Source organism: Bactrocera neohumeralis, chromosome 4, assembly GCF_024586455.1.
Source record: "Bactrocera neohumeralis isolate Rockhampton chromosome 4, APGP_CSIRO_Bneo_wtdbg2-racon-allhic-juicebox.fasta_v2, whole genome shotgun sequence".
Classification (NCBI taxonomy): Eukaryota; Metazoa; Arthropoda; class Insecta; order Diptera; family Tephritidae; genus Bactrocera; species Bactrocera neohumeralis.
This window is the reverse complement of record NC_065921.1, coordinates 16,752,359-16,772,302: the sequence shown is the minus strand read 5'-3', so window position 1 is coordinate 16,772,302 and position 19,944 is coordinate 16,752,359. Positions and strand designations below refer to the sequence as shown.

At 35.9% G+C, this 19,944-nt stretch overlaps 1 protein-coding gene across 5 annotated transcripts in view; it reads left to right on the top strand.

The window, feature by feature from the left end:
• LOC126757135 (diuretic hormone receptor) overlaps nucleotides 1-19,944 on the top strand; it is a 102,964-nt gene that overhangs the window by 47,321 nt on the left and 35,699 nt on the right. The window lies entirely within an intron of this gene.

The window sequence follows — 19,944 nt, the reverse complement described above, 5'->3', positions numbered from 1 at the left end:
ACACGAGCAAACACTCGTAATAATTGTGGCTACATTTGTAATGGCCTCCCATGAATAAATTTGCATTTACTCAGTCGGAGTGCAATTTCCTAACTTTTATGGCGGGAATATTAATATATGTACATAAATTAGAAACAAACAAACAGCTTCTGCATTCCGGAATCGGAGACGTACGACAGACTAGGATTATATTTAGCTTCAATAAAATAATTAAGATGCCATAACGCGAAGATGGCTTGATGAGTCAACGACTTTTGATTCAAATTTGTCGTTTTGTCCAGCTCGAAAGTTATAAAGGTTTTGTTGTGATTCGTAAGCTGCACGATTTTATTTCAAAGGTAGTCGGATTCTGACTACGAGGGTATTCAAACACCCATTAGTGCAGGCCTATTTAAAAAATACCGATTACCGACGCAATTCATGATGTCTGAACTAAAGTCACGTCGTAGCCGCCCTTCTCCAAGTTGAAAAGAAGGCGATCTTACTTTTGTAGAGGTTCACTTGGAGTACCCTCAGCTTCCAATGGCTTCTTTTCCACTATTTTCCACCGCTGCCGTAACATTTGTACTGCGGTCTATGAGCGCAACGGTCAAAAGCCGTTTAATTTCATTGTCTGTCGCTGCCTTGGACGTTGTCGTTTTGTCGTCCGCGTGCTTGACGTGTGGCTTCCCGGCTACGCCTTTACACTTCCTTCGGCTCGCACTCCGTCGAACGCCGCTTGTTGCCAGAATTGCAACACTCGGTAACCTGCACGTGGAAAGCAAAGAAGTTCTTCTTCTTTTTCTACGTTTATACTTACAGCGCTTTCTTGGCCTGAATGTTCATGGACTATGGCACTCATGCGCTGTAAAGCTGGTTTGGTAGTAGTACTACAACCACCATAACCTGTTCCTGCTGCAATGGATGTGTGGCCGCTGGTGACACCGCATAAGATCGCTGCTGAGCACAGTGGTAGTAGCGTCGTCTCCCATCGACGTTTGAACTGATATCCCAGTCCGCTTTGTTCCTGTATTTACCTCCATGTTGAGTTTTTGATACCGAGTTTCTACCCCTAGCGTGTCAGACCTAACGCTAGTTACCTTATCAGCAATGACCGTTGTATTACTCATTAACCTAGTACTTCCGATGATGTATGTATATACAGCAGTCCATCATAAGGGGATTATTGGGAAAATAAGTCAGCCTTCGCTAGGAGCCGCCTGCTTGCAATGTATTGACCCTGACAGGAGCCAGCTTGAAACGAAGTGTTACAAACAAACGATTCTTGGACTGGGTAATCCTTCCTATTAGTAGTCTGAAATAAAGGGTATTGTAAGATATTTAGCAAGTTCCGGTTCCCAACCGATACCACGGATCTCAGTAATTTTTCACAAGAGAACTACATACTTTTCGGTCACCAATAATGCATTCACTTCCAGAGAAGGAGTGGAATACTGGTATCTATACAGTTAGGCCAAAATGAATAATCGAGTGGGAGGGGTGTCTGACTACCAGATTACTGCTGCGTCTTCCAAGCTGGGATCACAGTAATTAAAGAAAGTACTGAGAAGCCCCAACAAAGAAATTTATTTTTATATACAGATTGCCATGTAGCATCAAACTTTCTTAGAGTTTTATCAAAGATAGTGATCGCTTATTGGATTTTACATCTTACATCCTTCAACTTAAAAATAGCCGACTCTCGGAATATCTGTCGCATATGCCGACTATAAAAATTCAAAAGGAATGACATAAGAGTGTCCGAACGGGTCACTGTCTAATAGGCAGGTATTATAGCAGACTGGGGATACCATATGTACAACGATTATTGTAGAAGCTGCTAAGAGATAGAAGTAAAAGAGATTAAAAAACATATTCTCTGCATCTACAAGGCTGGGTATAGGAAAATACGAAAAACGCAACTATCGGTCGATGATTTCTTGACGATATCTTGGATGCTTTACAAACAAAACTTTTTAAGTTAATGAATGTCAACGTAAGCTCCTGGTGATTTTGAGAGAACATAATAGAGTGAGCGAGTTCAAACAAGCACATACTGCTAATGTGAGGACAATAACCTCTCCATACATATTCGTGTTAAAATGTTATCCAATGTGATGGCTTCAAATATTTACATTTGTTCAATGAGTACTACAAAAACGATTACTTTACCATGCGGAATAAACCGTTATAAAGTATATGCAAAAAATTTTCAACAATTCTTTAAATCAAACATTTTGGAACAAAATACACATCTGTACCGACCAATGATCTTATAAACGTATACACATACTTATACTATATATACAAATGCATATATCATGTGCAGTAATGAAATTCAGTCCGAATTGTTTATTGGCAGGGGCATCTGCATTTGCGAGTTATTTTATGCACTTCAATGCAAATCAAAGCTGATCGAATTTTAAATAACAAATATAAATGCATATGTATGTACTTGTATGTATGTAGTGTTCGACTGGGTGCAATTCACATTTCAGCCACAATTGTTACGGAGCAAATATTTATCTCCACGCGCAAGACACAGGCGCCATACATAATTGCAACTGGAAGAGTTCTTAACAAAGCTATCTGCTGTATTTATTTTCGTATGCCAGCGTCAAAGCGCTCCTCCCAAATAAATATTGTATTAAGCTCGTTGATTTTCTTTATTTATTTTTGTTAATTTAATTTCCTTTTGTTTTGTCTTTGGTTATCTGATGGCAAGAAATTCTTGAACCAATTGACGGATATCGAAAAACGTGTCTCGCAATTGCATTTATATAAATAATTTAATTTTGAAGTAGCCTGTAGTATGTGTTCCATTTGAGGTATAAAGTCCATAGAGTTTATGGAAAAATGTAATAAAACGCTAAGCTTTTTAATTAAATAGCAGTCAACCCATACTTTGTCGTTCGAACATAAGCTCAAAGTCGAAAACGTACTCAAATTCCAATATTGAAGCTTCTTTACCTATAGTCTCGATCTTATAGTGGCATCAATAGTTCACTCAAAATACATTTATTTATTTATTTAGTTAAGTCTATGAACATTAATTCTTACAGACTAATGGAAAATTAGGCTGCAAATCAGGATTCCAAAACAATTAAACTACAATTCCATAAGTAGATAACTTAAACTAAAAAACAGAATTGTGGGTATTAATGAAAGATACCCTAGAGTGAGAAAAATCTAGAAGAACTTTCTTGGAAACCGAGTTAAACTCACGCATAGCACGCTTGAGAGGAGCATATACAGCAAAATTAGTACTTTCCTTTTTATAATAAAATGGGGAAATAGATCTGAGACAAAGCTGAGGAGTATTGAAGTTAATTTTCCCAAATAAATAGGGACAGTCAATATCTCCATTAATTACATTGAAAACGAATGAAAGGCAGAGAACGGACCGTCGATTTTCCAGTAATTTAAGATGTAAGAGCAATAAACGAGATGTATACGATGGTATTGGGTCAACAAACTTTAAGGAGCGGAGAGCAAATTTAAGAAAAATCTTTTGAACACGCTCGATCCTATTAATTGACGATATGCAATATGGTCTCCAAATGAACACTGCGTACTTCAAGATGGAGCGAACAAAACATGTATACAGTAATTTTAACGTGTAGGGGTCGGAAAAATTGAAAGCATTTCGACGGACAAAGCCGAACACAGAGAATGATTTAGAAGTGATGTAGTTGATGTGATTACTGAAAGAAAATCTGTTGTCAAAGATTACCCCAAGATCTTTGATTTCAGTAACACATTTTAGGATGCAATTAGAAATATTGTAACTTGAAGATAAGATGTTACGTCCCCTACCATGATAGATCTGAGAGCATTTATCTAGATTAAGAAAAAGCTTCGATTTCAGGCACCAATCATAAAAAGTATCAATATCACATTGAAGTTTGAATACATCTTATGAGTTTTTGATTATTGCAAACATTTTTAAGTCATCTGCATATAACAGAAAGTTAGCGAAAGAGAAGCAACAGGAAATGTCATTGATAAACAGCACAAAGAGAAGTGGACCCAAGACGCTTCCTTGTGGCACTCCCGAAGACGCAATGAATGTATCAGATGATACTCCATCGACACTGACAACATATCGTCTATTGTGCAAATATGATTTAATCCACTGCAAGAAGACCGAGTGCAATCCTAATGATGATAATTTTTTAATTAGAATATTGTGTGAAACTTTATCAAAGGCTGTAGAGAAATCTGTGTAGACACAATCTACCTGAAATCCAGCGGAGAATGCAGACATACAATAATCGCTAAAACTGCTAAGTTTGACACAGTGGAGCGTCCCGAGACAAGCCCATGCTGATTGATATTAATTATAGATTTTACTGCAAAAAAGTAATTTATTTTTAACAGAACACTTAAAAATTTTCGAAATAGTAGAAAGTTTAGAAATAGACCTGTAATTGGAGACTTCATCCTTTCTACCACCTTTGAGAATAGGTGTAGGGTAATGCATGTCAATTTCCAGTCAGAAATAAAAGAGAGACTTATTGAAGATAAGCATGAGAGGATATAAAAAGGCAGTACAATTTTTTATAAGTACAGGCGGTAGCCCATCCAAATCCAATTTGGAAGAAGACTTAATATCACAAATAGCCTTGGCAATATCATCCTGTGAAAGACACAGTGTGCCAAAATTTATGGATAATTTCAGTCATGCTGTCCTCTCTACAACGTTAGCACAGAACTTGCATTATATGTATGTATATTCTGAAAACCAAAATGTTTTCCATACAACGCCTTGATTTTGATTGATCGGTTTGAATGACAGCTATATCATATAGTGGCCAATATTTGCGGTTCATATTCCTGTAGTTTGCGGATGTTTTTTTACCTGGCGGGTCCCAAACCCAGCGCACAACCCTGGGCAGAGATGATTCGCTTTCTCACTTAAGCTCGCCTTCAAACAGATGTTTTTTTGGCTATCCAGCGGATACTTTCTTCTTTCAAGTTCTAAGACCGGAAGTCGTAAGCTGCTTGAGCTCTCAGAGAACTCCACTGTAGCAAATTCGAAAAATGTTCTTAGAGAATAAAGCGTTTGAAGATAAACTAATACTACACAAATAATATAATCTAAATAATTCTAAAAAAATTCACAGTATGTGCGCCCTAAAAGAAAATAAAGTAATTTTTCACACGGGCATAATTCTTCCAGCAATTATATATTTCAATCAAAAGAAATGCCGCCAATAATACAATTAGTCTGCACATACCTGCATACAAGTGTATATTCAAGCTGACACACGCGCGTACCAACAAAAATAAATACAATTTTCGTTTATTTCCATTTAAATTCTTCAAATGTGGACTCATTTTAATTTCGCTCATATTTTTCGAAATATCGCTGCCAATTTTTTAATTGATTTATTTGCGTTGCTTTGTCTGTGTAATGTTGTTTGTATTTGAAATAAATTCAGTGAATTCAAAAGCAAAAAGATTTTATTTATTTTTTTGTTTATTTTTTTATTTTTAAGATTTTGTTACACATTATTTGAAGCAGCGAGCTTTTAAAAAGTGAATCTGGCGCAGAGATTTTGAGAGAGAAGAAATTTAGACAGATATTTACAAAGAACAAAAGACTAGACGAATTTAATTATTTAAAACGTGAAAAATTTCCACAGCGCTCGCAGATAAAGCTCACTGAACTTTAACTTTAAGTATATATATTTAGTCTTGCTACTTTTTCGGCGCTTATTCTAATACTCAAACACATTTCTAGCATCTTAAATTTACCTGCTTACGGTACATTGATATCTCCATATGGCAGATGTGTGTGTGGCGCTCAAATGTCGACTTGTTGCCTCACGGCGTTGGCGCTTGTTGTTTATTTATGTATGTATGTGCATATGTTTGTATGTATGTACTTATATGTATATGTACATATATGTATGTATGCATGTATGTAAGTACTATCTGCATATGTAAATTTTATTATGATTTATGCTTGTTTACATGCTTTATCTTCCACATTGCCGAATTGCCTCTGCATATCTTAATATGCCTTCTTCTTGTGTTTTTGTGCGTTCTTTGGCAAGCAAATATAAAAGAAGACAGCAAAAAACTCTATCTGTTTATCTCGTTTATCTTTCATGAGTGTCGCAATGCCAAAGAGCAGCTCATCCTTTTGCGATTATGCTCATAAACTTTTATAAATATATAAATATGCATATTTACCTGGAAGCAAAGCGAAATGATGTGCTTTTCTGAGTCCGTACCCTAGTTTAATGAGAAAATATTAATGTCAACAATTTTGAAGAGTTTCTTTTCCAATGGCTGCAAGCGGTTTAAACGTTTGCCAATCTCCAAGCTTCATTTATGATTCATTGAGTTTCAGCCTTTTTTGTCTGTTGTTTATAGGGCGAAACTATATTTACTCAAGAGTTTAATGGATTTAGGTTAGTAAAGGTAACGATTAACTTTTTGGCCTTTTGTAATGCCACAACATCACTTTATGTGTCCTTGGCCTCGTTCCAAAACCAAAGCAATATGAGAAGTTCTGATAATTCTTTAAAATCCATCAACAATTATCAGAACAAATTTGAAAAATTTTTTTTAAAATTTGATATCTATAATTCAATTAATGTGTGTGTGACAGCAGTTTTCGTACGTCGCGTAAGGTTTGTCTGGCAGTTTTTACTAAATAGCGAGTTTGTTTGAAATTTTATGTTTCCAGTAGAACCACGGCTGCGGTAGAATTATTTTGTGGAGTTTACTGTATCCCGAATATAAGTATTTGAATAGCACCAAGCATTCAGTGAATACCGTGAAGTCGATTCTTAAACTTGTCTCATGTCAACATCGTTACATGGACGGCAAGGCGTCTGTTAACAAGGTAGACATCGAAAAAGTCCAAGAAACATTGCTCAATGACCTCAGAGAGTTAGTAAAGGATTTCAACATATATTTTTTATTTTGGTTAAAGTTTTGGGTAGGAGGTATATAGACTTGTACCAAAATGGTTTTATTTTGGTTAGAAGGTATATAGAGTTTTACTATTTTCTTTTTTTATTTTAGTTATGGTTTTGGGTAGGACGTATATAGACTTGAACCAAAAGCACTAAACTTTACAAAAACGACGTCAAATAGAGGTCGCCAAGGAGATGCTTGACAACGCAGCTGAAAAACATTCTCAACCATCTCTTTCAAACATCTACTCGACACTACATTCATCAAACGCAATATTACTGTCGAAACAGACCCAAAATCTTGCGAATGGCGCTCCAAAAAAGAAACGAAGTCGATTAGTCTTAAATTCACTGGAGACAATTATACTTATAACAAGTTAACGGAAAATTTAATTAAACGCTAGTATAGTTGAATTGGCTCAAAAGGAAATTACTTGTTTTTAGCCAGTAGGGTCAAATATATAGTTTATCTGAACTTCAGAACGGATGCGAATAGCATTGGAAGGGGAAGAACTGTGCGCCGTAATATACTCAACAGATACGAGAGCTGAATAATTGTGGAAATTCAGTTTTTCGATACCAATGCCTCCTTTCATCTAATACAACAACCAGGTAAAAACGCTGCATCGGTGCAGTTGAATCAAATAGAAAACAGTGTTAGGTCATTGGAGATAGGGTCTAATTAAGGTGAAGTAAAAATGGAGCGTACATTAATATCGAAAAACCAAAAAAATACTACTCTGACTTATGCCTTCAGAGTTATTTGAGTAATTATAAAATTCGGACAGTGCTTACAAACAAAAGGCGTCTTTACAGACCACCCTTTTGAACCTAAATATAAGAATGTGGAATTTTTCCAAAATCACAGCTGCTATGGCTTAGTAATAATTATGTTAGCTGAACTCATTTTAAACTGAGAACAAGTCAAGTTTGATTTAAGTCTAAGAATATTTCGGATGTACCTTCTTCAAAGACACATTTGCCAGGTATCGACGAGGAAAGAGGTTTTTACTTTTCACTCAGGAGAGATTTTTGTAAATTTAAGAGAGCTAACTCTTGTAAGTAGTTGATTCGTCGCATTTAAAATGGCTTCATCTTCCATTGTTTATCGCCCGCAACTAAGACATTAGCATTACCACAAATGTACTTGCATAATAATCACTTAAAATATGAAAGATTTACTCAACCGATTAGAAAACATTTGATAATCCGACATTTGCAGCCAAACTTCAGATCCATTACAAGCCTACCATTCCACTTCGCTCTTTGCTTATAATAATATAATCCTGCCCCGTTCATTCTTTATAATCGGTGTTTTCAGTTCCACATTTCTTTTGTTCCAAGCTAAACTAGTGCACGTTTAAATTCGAGTTTACCGTGATCATTCTTGAGAGCAGCTCGGTCATTGTCGCTATGTACAAAAAAAAAAAAACGAACGTGCGAAAGCGCGCATTGCCTACATATTAAGAGATATCCATTAATTTAAAAAGCCGGCTTATGTTTACTACTACGAAAGAATAAAGAATACAATGTATTCTTTAGCAAGTAAGGAAGCAGAATATTCGGGCGAAGTCGAATACCTTAGAACTGAAATAGCAGTGTTTATGATCAATGTGGCTAAAGTGGCGAATCGATCAAACAACTGGCGCTGGCTAGCACTAATACCACTTTAATAACCTCACCACATACTAGATAAGTTGATTATTGAGAAAATTTTACACTTCAAAGTGGCTTCAAAAATCTAAATTATTATACAAAATCGTATTCTCTATATATTTACCTGGCAAATATCCGTATATCTAATAAAACAAAAAAAAAAAGAACTGCGTTTCGAGAAAATCGCGTTCAAAGTATTGATAGCCGATTATACTCAATTAAAAAATTCTTAGAAATAAACTGAAGTTTCTGAAACCTCAGTACATCTGAAATTATTTGTCAGAGCAACTTCAAATTTTGGAAAATATTCTCAAATAAACTAAAAATATTTCTTTTTTTGCTTCACAAATGGATATGACTCATTAAAGATGAAACCAAGTACTGTATTGATAACGTCGGTTCCTTAGAGGGGGGGTTTTTAGTGACCTGCAGGTGGCACATACCGCTGCTGTGACGATAGCTCCGATGATGCGGAAGGCATTTTCCACCCCCTCACCCGCAAAAAAAAAAAAAAAAAATAGTCCCATACTTGAATAAGTACATTTGTTATATACTATGTATGTATCATTAGGGATTTCAACAAGAATCTCAAAATATCTTTGTGCAGCAAGTAATACTTGTGTATAAAATCAAGTTACGCTCAAGTAAACTCATTTCATGGGCTTAAATAAGTTACTTGTGTCGCCACGACACTATGTGCACGCCACCCACCCACCACACAGAACGCCCTCGCTCATGGCTGTGCGCTACTCGGCGGGGCCCGACACCTCAGTCGGTCAATAACTTAGCGAAAAAGCTGTCGTTTAGCAGATTGCTGTGGCGCAGATGTATGTAAATAGCACTTAATCACTTAATAAATTTAATAGTACAAGTGTCATCATTACCAACGGCCGCAGCAACGACAACAACAACAACAACAGTAAAACAAACAGCAAGTGTGACAGGTAATGAAAGCAGCACACATTTACGTTTATCATACTTATATAGTATATACTATTATATATAATATATAAAGTTGATGTACCTGCAAGCTGTTGATTGTTGTTGTTGCGTTGGACACTTTCCTTCGCTTGCATTGTCTGCTTCCTACAAGTAAAATGCATAATGCATTCAAGTACTTATCATCACACTTTAAATTACATGTAATTCAATTTGGCGAATGCACACACACACACACACAGCCATCGCATACATACAGACTTACTAGGGTGGGACAAAAAAAATTGTAATTTTTTAGTTTTTATTCTAGATACCATGAGAGTATACCGTATAGGAAACTTTATCTTTTTAACTTTATCTTCGTAAAAAATTATTATTTTTATTGATTTCTTTTTCTAGATACCATAAAAGTATACCATATAGGAAACTTTATTTTTTTAATACTTCGAACTATGTTAGTTCAAAATATTTTTCGTGGCGGATTTTTCAATGTTATATAAAAAATTTCTGTAAATTTATTGGATTAAAAATCCAAAAAAAGTTAAAAAAAAGAAATAATTAACTTCGGTTGCCCCAAAACTATAATACCCTTCACAAATACAAAAGTTTTCATACAAGTACTTGATTTCGATCGTTCTGTTTGTATGGCAGCTATATACTATAGTGCTTCGATCTGATCAATTTCTCCGGTGGTTATACCGTTGCTTTGGACAGTAATCCATGCCGAATTTCGTGAAGATATATTGTCAAATAAAAAAGTGTTCAATACAAGGATTGGATTTTGATCATTCAGCTTGTATGACAGCTACATGATATAGTGCTCTGATTTCGGGGATTCCAACAAATGAGTAGATGAGGAGAAAAAGACATGCGCAAAATTCCAGATCAATAACACGAACTTTTAGGTACTAGCTCACATACATATATACAGACAGGCACAGGGACATGGTTATGCCCACTCAGCTCATACTGCTGATCATTTATACTTTAAGAGTCTGCGAAGTTTCCTTCTGAATATTACAAACTTCATGACAAACTTTATATGCCCTGTATAATGAGACTTTATATGATTTAGATACATTTTTTGTGAAATAATGTAAAAATTGAGAAAATTGGCTTATACGATTTAAAGGTAGGCTTTGGCCTCAAAGAATTTTTGAAAGAGTCGACTTAGTAGAACATCAAATTGGACCTCTTTACAGATCGTTGAATTCCCTGCAAAAATAATTTTTCACTTTTAATAATAATAATGTAATAATTTCTTCAAATGCATTATATATCCACACAAAATAAGAAAAAACTTCTGTGTCATTCATATGAGAAATCAAGAGTCACAATGGGTCACCTCCTAATATTAAGGTTTGAAACTTTACCACATATTTTCATAATTTCTGATTATTTTTTTCACATAAACTGCGGATAATATAGTAATTGTTTTTTTTTTTACCCACCCTAATACATACTTATATTGTTCGCATTGTTTACAATTGGGGGCGTTCTGTTGTGTAAACATGCTAGTAAGTAAATGACTACAACAATGTAATTGTATTGTAATTCAACTAAGTTATATTTGTAAGTGGCAATATTGGCACTTGAAAATGGAACTGATAAATGATCGCCCCAAAGCCTTTGATCGCCAGCGAATTAATATACTTGTAAACACTACATATGCATGTAGGTATGTATGTAATTAGATATGATTACCAACTATTTTATGATGTGTAGTAATTTGTAATACTGAAATTTCCTGTTTATAAATTATTTATAAAATCAAAGTGGGCAAAAATTATCAGTGAGATTTAAGTGTTAATTCCATATATTTATATTATATATTTATGTAATGGTTGGCGGTCATTTAAGTACTTGAAAGTAGCACATGCAATTACACGTACATACTAACAATTGTAATTTAATATATAGCTTCACCAGCAACAAAAGAAAGACTGTAGAAAATACTTAGCTGAATTCAACCATTATTTGTTGTTATCGAAGAGACAGACTACAGACTGAAATTCCGCATACTATAGCCAATAAAATACTTAATCAGTTTAATGTAATCATTTTAAGTCTTAATCAACTTGGACTCTTTTCTCTTATCGGAATTGTTTAAAAATAGTTATGATAACTTTATAAATATAGACTTTAGTATTAAAGTGAATATAGAATCAACTGATTCATTGAGACTTTTCATTTCAGTAGACATAGTAACGATGTTTAAAAATACAAACGCTGAAACTTGCTATTTTAAGATAAGTAGACTGATTGACTACGATTACGCCGTCTGCAGTTTTGACTGTTTTTCGCATTCCAACGGGTATTTTGCTAACAATATTCGATGTGATTTATCGTGAAAGTTTTGATTTCTAAGTTCTTCAAAATTGCATAATGCATATCCTAAAGACTCGTTCAAGTCATTGGTTTTGAACTTGGCGTGTGCTTCCGGAAAATATTTCTCGATCAAAAGAAAGTAAAAGTAATTTTAGTGAAGGCAAGTTTTGCCAATATGATGGAATTCTATTTTCAGTAATAAAAACACAATAATATTAGTGTATCAGTGTGAAATATTTCCTTTAGATCTCGCCATAATGTAATATCTTGGATCGGTCAACTTCTGTTTATCATGCGACATTTGATTGCTAATCTCAATAGAATTATTTATGGAATCTACGACAAAGCTGTTCCTGAATTTATACCAGTTGCCAATTAAATTCTATACTAGAAAGTATGTGTATATCTCGGAACAGTGGCATAGCTTCTTTATATTATATTCTCTATTTGATTAGCGCGCCAATCGTTCTTCCTTTTCGTTGTTTCGCGGGTACAAAGCTGAGCGTTTTCATCCATTCGGATGATATGACATAGCCAGCGTAGCCGCTGTCTCTTAAATTGCTGAACTATGTTAATGTTTTCATATATCTCATACAGCTCATCATTTCATTGTCTGCGGTATACTCCGTTGCCAATGCACAAACGACCATTAATCTTCCGCACAACCTTTCTCTATAAATCTCATAATGCCGACTCATCGGTTGTTGCCATCGTCCAATTGCTAAAATTGTATCGAAGAAGGTGAAATGCTAGTTGCTTTCTTCTCCAAATATTTGCCTTGCGTTCCATATCTAGCAGTTTTGGGATTCGTAGAGGACGTAAGCTGTAAAAGTGAGATCGTGCGTTTGATCCAAATATCAGTCCTATGACTTAACCTAAACTAGTAACGACATTGTTAATTTAGTATTTTATTATTCTTAAACTATAAGGAAACCTTAATCAAAGGTCAGACATTATACATATCAAATTTCACTCCATTTCAAGTTATAAAAGTCATAACAGCTATCAGTATGCAACTGGAAAAAATTATATATATCGATGACTTCCTAAAAATTTTGCACAAAAATTAACCGATGTTTGTTTTCTTTCTCACACCATCTTCTTTATGCTTTTAGCAGGGTATCTTAGTAATACCCAAAAGAAAAGTCAGAGGCCCTAAATGGTAAAGTGTAGTATGCATAAATGATCAGGGTGAGGATTTGAGTCGTTTTAACCATGTACGGCTGTCTGTCTCCATATAATTTTATTTCATTAATATAATTTCACGAAACTTGACATGGATTATTTTCCAAGACAACGACGCAATCTCCGACAATTTTTTTTTAGAACGGTCAATACTATACGTACGTAGCATATAAAGGGTGATCCATTTCGTGAATCTCTATATTTTATAAAGAAAACCACAGAAACTTCAAATTTAATTGAGTATGCTTATCATCATTCGAAAGAACATTCTATGGCATTCATTTTTTGAATATTATCTCTTTCAAATATTGGCCGCGCCTACGTCTCAGATGGTCTATCCATTGAGTCCAATTTTCGACTTTACGTATCCCCTCAGGACATGATCTTGGTGGCCAATTGACCGGCGCAAACCCGAAATTATCTGCTCACCAAAGTGTTGTCTCAAAAAATCTATTGTTTGATGCGATGTGTTGGAAGTAGCAGCGCCTTTTTGAAACCAAATGTTGCCGAGATCACGAGTTTCAGTTTAAGGCATGAAATAATCGGTCGCCATTGACGATTGAGATCTCACCGGCATCAGTTTTGAAGAAATATGGATCGATGATCCACGGGCCCAAAAGTCACCACAAACCATTATTTTTTCTGAATGAAATGGCAGCTTTTGAATATCTTCGGGTTGCTCTTCGTTGTAAACGTTGTTCAGGCGATAGTCTTTCCATGATAAAATGCCAAACAATATTGAACAAAAATGATGTGACAGCTTCACACGACTCAAGCGTGATCTGTAAATTAAAGGGTATTGAAAAAAGTACATCTACTTGGATCAACCGTTAGATGCTATACAAATTTAACGACCAAATTCAAGGTAAAGATCTCTTTAATCTCTTTTCGACTATAAAAGTATCTGGGTAGCTGGTGCAAGTTAACATTTTTTCTTCTTTATGAGCATTAAATCATACGTTTTTTTCTTAATCATAAACGATATAACTTATCGGTCTTATACTATAAAAAAATGCCTAGTTTCGGTGCAAGTTAACATTTTTTCTTGTTTATGGGCAAAATCAAAACGATTCCTCACATCCGCTAATAAATCATAAATGCAAATTTTTCTTTTCAAAAATTTACAACTTCCTTTCGAACTATTTTGATACGGCACGGATTCGTTGTTTCTGCCGCGCCACATCCAATGTTCAATATCTCAAACACTAGCAAACGATATAACATATTTGCCTTAAAGTCATAAATTTATAAAACATTTCACATTTTGTGCTAATTTTAAACGATTTTTCGTTGCAAGTCAAAAAAGTACAAAAATAAAAATAATTCTGGAATATCGCGTAACTAATAAAGCGAGACCAAAGCAGCGGATGCTGCGTTTTTTAAGTCACTAATGCATAAATATTTACATTAGCAGTTATTTTTGTTTCGAACTCTTTACTTTTTCCCACCAGCAACCACAATCAACCACAAAGGAAATATAAAAATGTATATAAGCATTTAAATTCGAAGCAAGTTTAAGATAATATATACGAAGTAATTCATTTTCGTTTACAAATGCCAAATGTATAAGCCACAAAAAACCACGCAAATATAAATAACAGCGCAGAGTAGTAATGCCTTTTAATTTGAAAAGTAAACCGAAGATCTTATGGACACGCGAATTAGTGATTTTTTGCTGCTGTTAGTTTCGCTCATTTGCGTATTTCTGCACCTGTGTTATGCAAATAAGAGTCACACCAATAAAAGCCTAACATACACACTCACATACATATGTATATGTATATGCATACATATATGCACTTACGTATGTGGCTATGTACATATCAAAGATTAAAATAACCACTGAATGTACATTAAAAGCGCAGAAAATCCATTTGCGAGTAAAAATAAATACACAAATGGAATGAATCAGGTGATCGACACGCAAAAATTAACCACAAAATTACCAAAAAAAGGTGTATGGACGCAGCTTGATTGCTGTATTTTTATAAAAATAAATTCAAAAGTGAAAAAAGTCTTGAAATCGTAAAATGTTCTCACACATATTTAAAAATACACCGCTGGCTGCTCGAGCGTGTCATCAGCCAGTATCCGATTGCTTGAATAACAATGCAGACAAATGCCAGTATGCCAACAGGTTACGTATACGCCCCACATGCCGTCACTCTTTAATTTCATGCAAGCCGCTTACAAAGAGTTCTTTTCTTTGTATTTAAAAGGGTAAAGCGCACTCATTTATATATGGTTCGTTGAGCTGACCCTTGGCAGTGCAATGCAATTTGTCCTCAGGACCATGACATTTGCCCACTTGCATGCCCATTGTCTGTTGCTGCATTCTTTGAGTTGCATACCTGCACATATGTACTTTCCAACTGCGTTATAAGTGCTTATATGACAGTGTATACCTTATATGTTTATATTCTCATATATTTGCAGTTCTGCTGTTGGCAGCTTTGTGTGCTAGCATGTTACAGAAAAAATCTCTGTCGAGCAGAAAAAAATCGTTTCCAGCAACAGTGCAGCGCAAATATACAAGAATGAGCACACAGATTGAGGAGTGGTCCGCACAATGCTTAGAACTTCATATGCCACACACATATGCTAAGCATACTTCTCTTATTATATTTAGATTTATGTGTCCTTTGTGGTGTAATGTAACTGTCTGCAGCAAGCTGTGAGCATTAGACACAATCAGTTATCAGTCCTTGTCATAATTCACTTAAGGTCCGCATAGAACTCTGCACTTGTTAACTGCGTAAATGCATGCAGGGCGATTCTTCGATGTTCGAGAGATTAAAAAGCACAAATTTCAAGAAATAAGAAAAAAGGTTTATTTAAAATTGCTAAAAAATTAAATAACATCATATGATCAAATTTGACCCGGACTGGTCCAAAACAAAAAAAAGTTGTGCAAAGAGAATCGTTAAAAAACATGGAAACTTTAGGTCGCACCTTTATACTATAGTGGACGAATCCGGAAACTTTGTTCGGAGATTGTAGCGCTGCCTTGTATAATAAGAATTCACGAAGACACCTTGTCAAATAAAAAAATTTTTCGTACAAGGTATTGATTTTGATCGGTCAGTTTGTACGGCAGCTATATGCCTGTATATGCTATAGTACATGTAGTGCAGTAGTTTACTGGTGGGCGGAAAATATCGCTAAATTTATACGCACATGTCTTCGGTTTCGCAAATTATATACGATATCTAGGTCCCAGAGAAGCAGCACCCAATGAAGGCGAGCAATATCTAGCGGCGAAGCGGGAGCTCCAAGCATATCATTGAGGCAAGCAAAAAGGAGAAAAACTAGGCGAGGATATTAACAAAAATCCCTAGGGACTCGGATATAAAATAGTTTTGAAAAGCTCGAACCAATTCACCTGACATAAACGCCGCCAGAATGGAAGGCATCGTTAACACACTCTTTTCCACACACGAAAAAAGTGTCAGTGAACCAGAACAGGCTATAAGATTTTCGGAAATCTCCCAGTTCACCCTCAAGGAACTGCAACCGGCCGCTGGCAAGCTCAAAACAACAAATCCCTCGACCCGGACGGGATCCCAGCAGAAATATTTAAACCAATCGACGCAGAATGACCTTCAGTACCCTTAAACTTTACATTGAAATTTGGAAGAAACAATGGCTTGTCCTATTTAATAAGAGAAAAAGGGATCCCAGCTTGCCATCAGCATACCGTCCACTATGCATGTTCGTCACAGCGGGAAAGCTCTATGAACACTACTTAAACCTGGACTGGAAGCGGCTTTCAATGAAGCAGGCGATCTCTCCCCTAAACAGCATCGTTTTAGATCCGGTAGGTCAAATCTAGGCGCTATCCGAAGCGGCATTGAAAGTATAGATGTCGCACAGCGTAGATGCCACAAATACAAGCGAATAGTTCTGTGGGCGACTTTAGATGTTCGAAAAACCTTTAATAGCGCGAGATGGGTGGAAATGATCGACGCTTTAGAACAGTTTTAGAATCCAGACTAGAGAGCTGTTACGACATATGGAAATTACGTCAGGAGCAGCACAAGGGTTCATTTTAGGCCCCGACCTCTGGAACATTAATCATGACGAAATACTAAAACTTGACATGGTAGACGAATCATATTTAATCGGATATGCGGACAACATAGCAACAGTAATTACAGTCCGAGACACAGAGAAAGCCCGAAGAAAGCCCGAAGTCGTGATTTGGACGTAAACATGGCTTGACTTATACAAGTATATCCTTCAACTCGCTACAGAAAATCAGAGCTACTACTGCTGACAAACAAGCGCATTCCTCTGGTAATAACCATACAAACGACTATGGATATTCTAACGCCACCCTGAAGTAATGCAAGCGCGGTTCCAGAGTGCGCGAGGGTTCCTTAGAGAGGCGATTTTTAGTGACCTGAAAATAACACATACCGTTGCTGTGACAACAACTTTGATTTGCGGAAGGCATTCCCACCCTTTCTATCAATTTATACTTTAAACTCGGCTGAATGACTTAATAAAGACATAAAGACAAAAAATATTTAAATTAATTTTCAGAGTGCATAACTGTTGCCACTTTCTCTGTCATGTCAGTTTGTTGTTGCTTTAATGTCTCTGCTGCAGCTTTTCCTCCTGGACACATTACCTTGTTGCAGACGTCTTGTGCAGCACGAGTATTTTTTATTATGAAGCGTCGTTAGATGTAACTGTAATACCTATTGCCGAGCAGGATGGATGTATGCCATATATTTACATATTCCTTATCCTTATGCAATATATTTTACATGCATATATGTATAGCTGTAAAGGACAATATTGTTTTTGAAATATGCATGTAATATTTTCTGATTTTATCCAAAAGGTATATCTACAACTATTTCTCTAAGCAAATTTATATGTGCATAGAAGTGGTTTTAATACCAATTTATATGCATATTTTTAAATGGTGACATAAAGGGCGTCTATAGGAATAGACATATATGTTTATTAGTGTAGTTTGCAAGGAAAATATTGAGTACTTTTATGTATATTACTAAATCTTGTAAGAGTGACATATTGTACACTGAATCACCATGCAGCAACGCCGACTTCCCAAATGAGAACAATTTGTTGCCATCAAATTCGTATACTCTTGAAGTAAGCAGCACTGAGTATATTGCAATAAAGTAGACATAAAGAAGATCGCTAAATTGCATCAAGTCTTGACTTAAAATCGTAGAAATCATACCTTAGCTTAATGGAGCATCCATTGACGAATATGAGGCCTGACTTTCCTATCTGACTTTATATCCAAAATAGCTGACAATCCATGACATAAATTATTGAAATACTTTGAGAATTTTTTCTAATAATAATCGGGTCAATACTTCCTAATATAAAGATTTTCTCTCTTCCGGTTGAGTTTATACCGAAAATATCAGTCGATCCGTGAAATATATCAACAACTTGATATTATCATATTTTCTTTATAATAATGTACCCTGGCACTTATAGCAGACTAAAATGGTTCCGTACTTTACCAAGCAACCAAATACTTAATAATTTTCGATCTTTTCCTGTTAACTTTATACAATATATATCAGTTTTCATATTCCTTAGCAAATAGTGAGCGTATTATTTTGGATATGTTGTAGTTTAGTGTCGAAAATGCTTGAGATCGGTCCATGAATTAGCCCAGTCTCCTTATTCTGGATACAATGGTTGTAGTTATTGATTGGACCTCCCAAACGCGCTTGACTGTCCAAGAAGGAAGTGTTGAGTTTTTTCCACCTCATCTTCTTCCACGCAACTTCTGCAGATGACGTTTGGTAAGATTACCAGCCCTACTGCATGCACGCCAATAGGGCAATGGTCTGCTGTTAAAAGTCTCACAACAAGGGAGAGTTTAGCTTTACTGAGAGATCAGTAGATCCCTTGAGATCGATATTGGGTCAAAAGGCTTTTGCGGCAGCACACGTACCGATGACGGCTTAGCGCAGACCAAGCTTCCGCTAAGTCCAGCTATCTAGTAGTAGAACTCAAGAGAATACAGGAGCATCGGCCCGCTCTCTTTCTACCAATAGCGGTCCTAGGCTACCTTTTATTGCTAGCTCAACAGCTTTACAGTTTCCTGCAACTCCGCTGTAGCCTGGCACCCATACCAGTCTTAACATAAAGACACTCTATACTATTGGTAGCGAGGTTAGGCACTCCTCAACCAGCCTTGAACGCAGTGCTAATGATCTCGCTCAACGCTAGTAACGCCGCTCTGCTGTCTGAGTGAATGGTCACTTCTGTGAAGGAGCTGCACTCCGGAGCAGTAAATCTACTGCTAGAGTTCGGTTTGGCGACTTCCTGATTCAAGGAATCTGATATGAAGTCAAATTGAGTAAAGATCTCAACAACTTTCGCAGTCACACACCTTCCGACAATTTCTACGGGCAATATGTGCAAGATGGCGTTAAGTGTCATTGTTGTTGTAGACCTTAGTGCCTATCACATACTGATGAGCGCCGCTCGTGAGTTTCTTTGCAAGTGTGATCTTCTCTAGAGCCCTCGACCACATATAGATCCCATAGAACATAAGGAGCTTGACTACGGTGTCGTAGTGCCAGAGGGCTGCTTTCGGTGAGAAACCCCACCTTTCATCAAAGGCTCCTCTGCAGCAGTACAAGGCAATCAAAACCTTTTTTTTCTCTCTCTCTTCTAGCTCCAAAATACTTAATATTAGGTTTAATAAAAATAAATATATTACTTTTCCGATAGGTGGCTTTATTAAAAAAGGAAAATCCAAGCCAAACAGCTAAATATTTTAATAGCAATTATGCTCCTGATTCTGTAATAACCATTCACACGATGTTTTGGTTTTATTGAATCCGATCCGATAATTTTTTGTGTCAAAGATGAAACACTCTCTGGAAGCAAGTTGTCGAAAATATTAGTAAACAAACGCAAATCG